The sequence below is a fragment of the Canis lupus genome, chromosome 23 (genome assembly GCF_048164855.1).
Source record: "Canis lupus baileyi chromosome 23, mCanLup2.hap1, whole genome shotgun sequence".
Classification (NCBI taxonomy): Eukaryota; Metazoa; Chordata; class Mammalia; order Carnivora; family Canidae; genus Canis; species Canis lupus.
The window spans coordinates 41,873,052-41,882,610 of NC_132860.1; the positions used below are offsets into that span (position 1 = coordinate 41,873,052).

General features: G+C 37.5%; 1 long non-coding RNA gene across 1 annotated transcript in view; it reads right to left on the minus strand.

Moving 5' to 3' along the window:
* Nucleotides 1-8,896, minus strand: part of LOC140615145 (uncharacterized) — an 82,998-nt gene extending 74,102 nt beyond the window's left edge. The window contains exon 1 of the long non-coding RNA XR_012015829.1: nt 8,740-8,896. This is a non-coding gene — a long non-coding RNA (uncharacterized lncRNA). The remainder of the gene's footprint in view (nt 1-8,739) is intronic.
* Between the last annotated feature and the right edge of the window lie 663 nt (nt 8,897-9,559).

Sequence of the window (9,559 nt, forward strand, 5' to 3'; positions counted from 1 at the left end):
AATTAAATGACAGAAATTGTTAGATGGATCAAAGTACAAAACCCAACTATATGTAGTATACAAAAGTTCTTCTTTTAAAGTAAGACTATAAAAGTAAATTAAAAATAAAGATGGGACATGTGGGTGTCTCAGTCAGTTAGGTGTCTGAATTCCACTCAGGTCATGATCTCAGGGTACTGGGATTGAGCCCCATATTGAGCCCCAAGTCCAGCCCCGTTTCAGGCCCTGCAATCAGTGGGGAGTCTGCTTCCCTCTCTCCCACTGACCCTCTCCTGACTTGTGCACAAGCACATGCTCTCTCTCTCTCTTTTTATCTCTCTCAAACAATAAATTTTTTTCAAAAAATAAAGGAATGGGGAAAAGCCAACCATTAAGTTATACTGTTTTGATTTCGGAACAAAGAAATATATAAAATTAATAACTCCAGCTTGCTCATCTAAGAAACCAGAGTAAAATAAAAGAGCAATTTATATTTATAGAAGAAAGCAGTAGAAATAATTTAAAAAATGGAGTAGAAATTGATGAAATTGAAACCAGAAAAACAGAGAAAATAAAAACCAAAGCTGCTTCTTTAAAAAGGTCAATAAAACTGATAAATTTCTGGTTAGGTGAACCGAGAGAAGGATTGTGATGTTCTATTCAACATCACATTGAAAGTTCTAGCTAGTGCAATATAACAAGATAAGGAAATAGATGGTATACACATTAGAAAGAAATTACATGCAAAATTGTATTCATGGATGACTTGACTGTCTATGTAGACAATCTCAAAGAATCTACAGCAACGACAACAAAATCCTATATTAGGATAGTCACAGGAAACAGACATAATATATAAGCATCATGACTTCACTATATACCCAGAGTGAATAATTGGGATTTGAAATTTAAATATATATATTTAAATATACATGGTTTAGTATATACACATATATTTCTCTGTTCTGACAGCTGACAGAATCTAAAAGAAGAACATCCCAGTACCAGTGAGCATACCACTGCCCAGATCTTGGTTTATTATACCATTGTCAAATATAAGAGAACCCGGGCTGCAAACCTCCGGCTGATTGTAGGACTGGCAGAGGAAATTTACAAGATGTGCCTAGAGCATTTTCTAGTGCCAAAAATAAGAAAGTACTCATAAACAAACACCCCATAATAGGGATCTGTCCAAGAGACACAGGGGACAACTGAAAGAGTTCCCCATGGCTAAAAGCTGGAGCAACTTGAGCAACAATGTAAATGGTTTTGTACTGAATTATAATTCCATGTACAATACAAATACCAGTAAACCTATATTGAGGTAAACAAATGATTGAATAAAGAAGTAAGTAAAGAAATAAAGGGGAGGGGACTAATCTCTTGCAGAAGAATTCCAAGTAATTTGTGTAGATACTCTGATTTGAGGAGGTATAACAGTTAAGTGTGTGCTGTGCATAAAAACTTTCCAAAGATTACAGTATACAAAAGTGGAAAAAGAGGACCATTATAATGGAGAATCTTGCCAAACCCCACCTCAGTCATGTGATTAAGATTAACAACAGGGGTGCCTGGGTGGCTCAGTCAGTTAAGCATCTGACTCTTGGTTTCCACTCAGGTTATGATCTCAAGGTTGCGAGATGGAGCCCTGCGTTGGGCTCTATGCTCAGCATGGAGTGGGCTTGTCCCCTTCCTCTGCTCCTCCTCCTCACCCCCTGCTGTCTCTCATTAAAAAATAATAATAACATCAATAGTAATGGAATATTTTCTTGATATGATGTAATATGATTGGCACTTTACCTCTGTGGTCATTCAAAAAATGCATAACCCCAGTCTAATAATGGGAAAAGCATCAGAAAAGTCCCAATTGAGGGACAGTCTCCAAAATATCTGACCAGTATTCCTCAAATCTATAAGGTTATCAAAAACAAGGTTATTCTGAGATACTGAAACAGCCAAGGGTAGCCTAAAGAGATGTGATGTTTCTGGAACAGAAAAGTGACATTAGGTAAAAACCAAGTAAATCTGGATAAAGCACAGACTTTAGCTAATATATCAATATTTGTTCCTTAACTGGGAAAAATGTACTATACTATAGTGGATGTTAATAAAAGGGGAAACAAAGGAGAAGTATGAGAAACACTATCTTTTCAAGTTTTCTGAAAATTTAAAACTATTCTGAAATAAAAAAATTTAAAAAAGAAAATGATAGGAGAAATAAAAGAACTGACTTATTTTCCAAGAAATGTCAACCAAGGTATTATTGAGCCAACTACAAACCTTTAGTACCCAGGAACCTCAATGTCTGGGGAAGAGCAGATGCCTCAATGGTAAGTAGATCTTTGCAAGACAATTGGAGGATACTATACATTTTTTTAAAGCACAGTTCCTGTTATTACATACTCTCTGTAATTTATCTCTTCATTCTAGAATAGTTCTAGGAACATACAAACTTTTTCTAGTATGTCTCATATTAAACAATGTATTTCATTTCCTTCTGAAACTCCTGATTTTTTTTTCTGTAATTCTACAGCAAATTCTCGCACATACTCTACTCAGATTATACTAAAAATACTATTGTCAATGTTACTATTGACTTCTAAACATCTGATTCAAAGAATTCTTACCTGTTCTCCTCCTAGCCAAATTGTCAACAGCATTTGGGACAAACAGACTCCTACATTCTTTTTTTAAATATATTTTTTATTGGAGTTCAACTCCAACTTCACTAACATATAGCGTATCACCCTGTGCTCATCCCGTCCAGTGACCCCTCAGTGCCTGTCACCCAGTCCCCCCCCACTTCCCTTTCCATGACCCTTTGTTCGTTTCCCAGAGTTAGGTGTGTCTCATGTTTTGTCACCTCCACTGATATTTTCACTCATTTTCTCTCCTTTCCCTTTTATCCCCTTTCACTATTTTTTATATTCCCCAAATAAATGAGACCATATAATGTTTGTCCTTTTCAGATTGACTTATTTCACTCAGCATAATACCCTCCAGTTCCATCCACCTCGAAGCAAATGGTGGGTATTTGTAGTTTCTAATGGCTGAGGAATATTCCATTGTATACGTAGACCACATCTTCTTTATCCATTCATCTGTCAATGGGCACCGAGGCTCCTTCCACGGTTTGGCTACTGTGGCCATTGCTGCTAGAAACATCGGGGTGCAGGTGTTCTGGCGTTTCAGTGCATCTGTATATTTGCAGACTCCTACATTCTTGAAATACTCTTGTTTTGTTTTCATCACATCCTGGTTAACTTAGTCTTCTCACTGGCTATTCCATTTTAGTCTCTTGTCCTTGCTTCTCCTTTTCTGTTAGGCCTCTGAATGTTGCAGTACATGAGGGCTCCATTCAATGTTCACTAACGCTCTTCGTATATACTATATTCTCCCTGCCTCTGCCTTAGGATTTATTCATTTATTTGAGAGAGAGAGAGGGAGGGAAAAGGGGGAAAAACAGGGGGAGGGGACAACCAGACTTCACTGAACACAGAGCCCGATGTGAGGCTTGATCTAACAACCCTGAGATCATAATCTGAGCTGAAATCAAGAGTCAGACGCTTAACCGACTAAGCCACCCAAGTGCCTCAGATATACTATTTTCTTAGGTGATTATCAACAGAGAGGTAGCAACAACTCCATTAAGTTATCTAAAATACATTTCAAGTCCAACGCAGCAAAACGGATCTCTTGTTTTAATTCTACTTATTTCCCTCTACCCTTCTCTGGTCTCAGTAAATGGCATTAGTGTCTATCCCACTGTTTGGGGGAAGGGAGGAAATACCTTAAAAATTTTCGAAATAATTGCCACATACTTCTGATTTTACTTTCAAGAGTGAAACCCTGTTCCCATCTAATATTCTCCATTTCTACCACAAACACTTTAATTCAAATCACTGTCATCACTTACACATCACTTACACAGGATACTGCAGGAATCACTTAATTGTCATATTTATTTCTTATTTATCAATGTCCTATGGTATTTAAATGAAATTTTCTTAAAAACCCCTACCTTGGGTGATTGGGAAGTCAATATATTTTCTCATGGTATCTGCAAATCTGTGTGGAAATTTATTCTCACAGTTTCTTCTGTCCTTTACCTTATATGCCTAATGGACTCTAAAATCCATTTAGAAATCAAATTTTTTTCCTCTCAGCTGCTTTCTTCTTTGACATGTGCCACTGTGATGTGGGATATAGTCCCTTTTCAATACTTTTTCTCGAGTACATCTGCACAAAGCTTATATATAAATTTTTACCAAAGTCTGAGGTAAAAATTACAATGGAGACCCATAAGACTGAATGTTAGATTCTGCTGTTACTAGGAATATTTCGGGGGGCACCTGGGTGGCTCAGTGGTTGAGTGTCTGCCTTTGACTCAGGGTGTGATCCCAGGGTTCTGGGCCTCAGTCCCATATAGGGTGTCCCTGCAGGGAGCCTGCTTCTCCCTCTGCCTGGGTCTCTGCCTCTCTCTTTGTCTCTCATGAATAAATAAATACAATCTTAAAAAAAGAGGAATAGGGATCCCTGGGTGGCGCAGCAGTTTGGCGCCTGCCTTTGACCCAGGGCGCGATCCTGGAGACCCGGGATCGAATCCCACGTCGGGCTCCCAGTGCATGGAGCCTGCTTCTCCCTCTGCCTGTGTCTCTGCCTCTCTCTCTCTCCCTCTCTCTCTCTCTCTCTGTGACTATCATAAATAAATAAAAATTAAAAAAAAGAGGAATATTTCAGGCATTCTCAATGCTCAAAATCATAACAGTGGTTTCTTTCTCTCTGCCCACTTGTGATGCAGCTCAGCTTTTTCTCTTCTCTCACTTCTTTTTCTATACTATAAATTATTATGCAGTCCAGCTTACATATCATTTTGTCTTACTGTCTCTTTTCAAACTATGTCCCAGTGAAGGAAGGCAGGAGAAAAAGAGAACATGTTATATCTTTCACATTCAAAGTAACTCATCAAGATATTTTTTCTAAATAAAAGCCATCTAACTCCAGGGAGAAACTGTTCCAATCCTTAAGGCATAAAAAAGCAAGCATTTAAAAAACTCCAATACACAGATATCTATTCATACATTCCCTTCTCAATGATTATTCTTTGACTATGCAATAGACTCCAGATTTCCTAAAATAGGTAATCTGATCCTAAACTGTTCTCAGTCTTATCGCCTCTTAAATCCCTTCGAACATGGCATGCTATGGTCAAATCATTAAATTCCTCCTTCATTAACCAGTCTGCAATCTTTCATGCTTCTGTGCCTTTCTTTATACTTTATACATTTTCACCTGGAATTTCCTTCCACAGTTCACCTCCTTGAAGAATTCATGCTTTGAGTACAACTCTCATATGATCCTTGTTAAACTCGGAATAGAACAGAGTACTCGCTCCTATGTCCCACAACCCACTCGTTTACACCACCAATCAAAGTGGACTATAATTATGGATTGGAGAATCTTTTCTTCCTGACTAGACTGTGTGTCCTTTGAGGTTTATTTTCTTTTCTGTAGGCCAGCACCGCCGAGGAGTTCTAATGCTCAATAAGCATTTCTTTTCTGGCTCCATTATTTTTTAATGAAAAATTACCTTAAGTGTTTATTCTGCAGACTCATTCATGACCAATGACCTTCATGAATCTGATCCTTTGGATCTCTATAAAACACCTCCACAGTTTCAAATTCAGGGATAGAACGAGGTTCAGGTTTCACTCCTGCTCCTTACTAGCCTTCTATCTTTAGGCAAGTTATCCAGTGTCTCCAGTCCTTATTTTTTTTCTCTATAAAATGGGCATAATAACATCATCATTATAGGATTAAAAAAAACAATTAGATAATACTAAAATATGTAGTTAGGATAGGATTACTTAAAAGATGGTAAACGATAAACTAATGCTTATCCTTCTTTTAGTGATCTAGAGATGTGATGAAGGATAGCCCTTAGAAATCAAGCATGAGCTGCTCTGAAGGAGAACCCTTGAAAATATACAGCAGGGGATCCCTGGGTGGCTCAGCGGTTTAGCACCTGCCTTTGGCCCAGGGCGCGATCCTGGAGTCCCGGGATCGAGTCCCGCATTGGGTTCCTGGCATGGAGCCTGCTTCTCCCTCCTCCTGTGTCTCTGCCTCTCTCTCTCTCTCTCTCTCTCCTCTCTCTATGTCTATCACAATTAAATAAATAAATAAATCTTAAAAAAAGAAGAAAATATAGAGCAGTTGCAAGTACCACATCAAGCACCTCAAACTCAATCTCTGTCCTCCAATTCCTTTCTTCTCCTAAACTGATAGAGACTTCAAAACTGATAAAACTAATAAACTAATATTTCCTCTTTGAACACAAAGTTTTTTTCAGAGTAAATAATCAGTTATTATTCTTCCCTTCATATTTGATTTCTGAGCATGTGCTTGCAAGCTGTTCTGTGTCAGAGAAACTACCACATTTTGTTTCTTGGTTATTGATGATAGTAATATGGCAAATTCAAAAACTTCAGAATATATGCAGGAGGGGATATGTGGATTGCTGTGATAAGGTATTTAGGGGTTCTCTAAAACACTGTGACAATAGTTATAGTTTATATCTTGAAGGTTATTTACTTTGTGCATTTTAGTTATCTCTTTTTGGACTGTAAGTGGATGTCTATTTTTTTAATCTTTTATTTTTTACAACTTGAAATATTTATTTCTGTCATGAGAAACAATGGGTTTGAAATTCTATATTCCCAGGTCTGTTAAAGATTATTTTTGTTCTTAGATTGTCTAATATGATACTAGTTTTCAGCTGTCACAAAATGTATTCCATCTTTTTCATCTTCTGAATGAAAATGGTTAAATTATTTCAAGCTGCTCAGTAATTAAAAATAATTTGTTTACCAACTTGGACACAGTTGATTCAGCCCAGAGCTTTCTTGAAATCAAATAAATTTCAAACTACCAAACAGTTTTTAGCCAAAAGAATAGAAGGAAAAATCAGATTAAACTGCTAAAATATTCAGAAATTCTAGCTGAGCTTCTGGAAGCTGAGAGTTGTTTAAGTAAGACAATACCAGAACCTTTTAAAGATTATTTAAAGATATGGATAGTTACATGAAAACATTAAAATTCTACACTACAGTATGAGAGAACACCTTCCAAGGAAAATTTTGGCCCTTGGACTGTTCCTGCAAAGCAACCTCTAACGTCTTGGAATGTTCTGGCTTGTAAGAGTTCCTTTTCCTGGATTCTTGGGCCACAACAAACAGTTTATTTTAACAACATTAGTTTTGATGGGGCCTTAGGCCACTGCTCTCAGCTTGCCCACTGAAGGGGCCAGAGACTGAGTTAAGTAGGGTCACAATTTAGTAAGGCTGAGTACTATGAGTAGTCATGCTTCTGTGACTGACTTGCAATAAAATGCTGGGCACCAAGGTTTCAGTGATCTTCTCTGATTGGGAATATTCCATAAATATTGCTACACATTGTTGCTGGTAGATGTAACTGCTGTCTGCATGACTCCACTGAGAGGGACAATGACGTAGGTTTAACATCTCTTATCTCCTGACTCTGCCCTATGTGAATCATTCCTTGGCTGATTTTAGCTCACATCCTTTTACTTTAATGAACTGCAGCCCCACGTATCAGGGCTTTTCTGAATTTGGTGGGTCCTTCGAGAGAATTATTTAACTTAAAGGCAGTCTTGGAGATCTCTTGAACTGCATTTTTGAACATGCAATCTCTAATAGCCATTGGTCACTCTTCCTTTTATGCAAACTCTGTTTCAATTCTCTGCACAGAACTTTTTCCTTTGTAAACAGACTTCTCTGCAGGTTCACTGCTGTGTATCCAGTGCCTTAGAGAAGCACCTGACACAGAGAAGGCATTCGGTAAGTATTTACTGATCGTCTGAATTGTAATGCTTATCAACCTTGATCCTGTTGTTTCTTTGCTATATTAAAAAAGTAAAGAATTTTCAGATGCTGTCTGTTAGCAACCATCTTTATTATCCTTATAATGGCTTCATGTCAATTACTACCACATTTTTCTCCCTTTAGAGCAAAATTCCTAAGAATTCTAAGAGTTGTCTTGTCTTACAGCCTCAATTTCTTTCCTTGCATGTTCTCTTAAATGCAATTCAGTCAATTTTGGGTTGAGGGGATGGGGGAGTTGGTCTCTACCAAGATCTTCGTTACCAAGATTTTTACTTTGCTATATCAATCAGTAAATTTCCAGATGGCATATTATTGTACCTATCACTGATGTGTGGCAGAATCATTTCCTCATCCTTGAAAGGCTTTCTTCCCTGCTTGGCTTCTAGGAAACTACAGATCCTGGTTTTCTACCTACCTTTTCGCTGATACTTTTCATAATCTTTTGATGGTTTTTCCTTAGTCCTCATTCCATAAATACTGGAATACATCAGGGTTAGTTCTTGGAATTCTTGGGTTTGTTTGTTTGTATTTACTCTGATTCCATAGAAAGATCATACATTCTCAAAGGACTGAAGTACCATATATAGGCTGATTATTTAAAATTTTGTATCTCTACTTCAGACCTCTGAACTCTGATCTCATATAATGAACTCCCTAATGTCTCCATGGGTATTTAATACATAAGCCAAACTTAAAATCTAATTTTAAACACCCAAATATTCAGCATCCAAAACTCCTAATGTATCCCCCCACATTTGCTTCTCCATAAGTCTTCTGTATCTCACGTGATAACTACAAACTTACAGTTCCTGAGATCAAAAACTATAGGCCCCTTCTTAGTTCTCCTCTTTATTCTTACCTCTCATTCAATTCAGGAAGTTCTGTGGGTTCTATCTTCAAATACCCAGACTCTTACCACTTCTAACTATTTCTATGCCACCACTGTAGGCCTAGTCTAAGCCAATATCATATCTCATCTAGATCATCATGACCAATAGACCCTAACTGTTCTCTCCACTTCCTCCATTATTCCTATATATTCTATTTACCTAGCAACCAGAAATATCTTTCACAATGTAAGTTAAATAGGTTATTCCTCCCCTCAGAAGCCTCCAATGGCTTATGCCTCACTTGAAATTAAGGGCAAAGAATTTCTAATGGCCTGTAAGACCTTGTAGAGTCCATTTCCTACCATCACCCATGACCTCATTATCTCTCTGATGTGTCTTTCCCACCTTCCATTCACTGGGTCCTCACTGATTGCTCCTTGTACATTACAGGACACTAATTCTTCAGGAGCTTTATATTTACTGTTCCCTCTGCTTATACCTTAGATCTTCAAGTTATCTGCATGGCTTATTCCCTCACCTCTGTGGGTCCTTTCCTCAGATATCACCTCCATAATGAAAATTTTTATTCTACCCCCATTCAAATAGGCACACTATCCTCACCTTCATTAACACTTCAATAACCTCAATCCCTTTGCCAGCATTTATTCTTCTGTTTGTTTTTTATCACTGTCTAGTAATGCATGATAGCCAGATATTTACCCATTATTTTTATTGTATATTATCTTTCCTCCCCACTAGAACATAAGTTCTGTGATGGCAGGATGTATATTCTCAGTATTTAGAAAATAGCCTGGCACATTCTATAAATTATTCTATAAATTATTGACA